The sequence below is a fragment of the Limulus polyphemus genome, unplaced genomic scaffold (genome assembly GCF_000517525.1).
Source record: "Limulus polyphemus unplaced genomic scaffold, Limulus_polyphemus-2.1.2 Scaffold6015, whole genome shotgun sequence".
Classification (NCBI taxonomy): Eukaryota; Metazoa; Arthropoda; class Merostomata; order Xiphosura; family Limulidae; genus Limulus; species Limulus polyphemus.
In genome coordinates this window covers 26,770-27,990 of record NW_013671625.1, presented here as the reverse complement: position 1 = coordinate 27,990, position 1,221 = coordinate 26,770, and the positions used below count along the sequence as shown (strand labels likewise).

At 39.6% G+C, this 1,221-nt stretch overlaps 1 protein-coding gene across 1 annotated transcript in view; it reads left to right on the top strand.

Annotated features, from left to right (window-relative positions):
* Positions 1–1,221, top strand: part of LOC106473260 (GTPase-activating Rap/Ran-GAP domain-like protein 3) — a 41,509-nt gene that overhangs the window by 26,744 nt on the left and 13,544 nt on the right. The window lies entirely within an intron of this gene.

Below are 1,221 nucleotides of genomic sequence, written 5' to 3'. Positions count from 1 at the left end.
AAACGCCAGTGGCACAGCGGTATGTCTGCGGACTTACAACGCTAGAATTCGGGTTTCGATACCCGTGGTGGACAGAGCGCAGATAGCCCTCGTGTAGCTTTGCGCGAAATTCAAAAAACAAACAAACAAAAACAAACTTAATCGTATCATATTAACATATACTTAATAATAAGTAAAAAAATACTGAAATCATCAAGAACTTTGTTTATCGGAGTTTCAGCTCGATATTTTGTAGTATAAGTTTTCCGAGGTGATTGAAAATAGTAACTCGCACCGAATGACACCGAGCATACTCTAGTGTTACTGTGGATACTTGATATTAAAGTAAGGTGCTGACCAATGGCTAACAATCTTCAAGTTGTGACGTGTTCGTGAAGTTGTTGTTGTTGACCAATGGCTGACAATCTTCAAGTTGTGACGTGTTCGTAAAGTTTTTGTTGCTGACCAATGGCTGACAATCTTCAAGTTGTGACGTGTTCGTGAAGTTGTTGTTGCTGACCAATGGCTGACAATCTTCAAGTTGTGACGTGTTCGTGAGGTTCTTGTTGCTGACCAATGGCTGACAATCTCCAAGTCGTGACGTATTCGAGAAGTTGTTGTTTTAATTCTTTACTCAGAAACGCTCTGTTTCCATATAAACTGACAGCAATGGTTTATAATGGTTAAAATAAATAATGTAGCTTTTATAAGCGTGACGTTTGACCTCTCGACCTCCAAATAACCCAGTTCTAGGACACATAAAGGGCACTTCTTTTTTTGTAGTACAATATTTTTAAATTTTATTCACGCTCGTCATCATCATCATCATCCATCCATAACCATAAGGTAGAGCCAAAACGTTTTAACTTTCTTCTAAGGTGCATAAGGCAGAGCCGAAACGTTTTAACTTTCTTCTAAGGCGCATAAGGTAGAGCCGAAACGTTTTAACTTTCTTCTAAGGCGCATAAGGTAGAGCCGAAACGTTTTAACTTTCTTCTCAGGTGCATAAGGCAGAGCCGAAACGTTTTAACTTTCTTCTAAGGTGCATAAGGCAGAGCCGAAACGTTTTACCTTTCTTCTAAGGTGCATAAGGCAGAGCCGAAACGTTTTAACTTTCTTCTAAGGTGCATAAGACAGAGCCGAAACGTTTTAACTTTCTTCTCAGGTGCATAAGGCAGAGCCGAAACGTTTTAACTTTCTTCTAAGGTGCATAAGGCAGAGCCGAAACGTTTTAACTTTCTT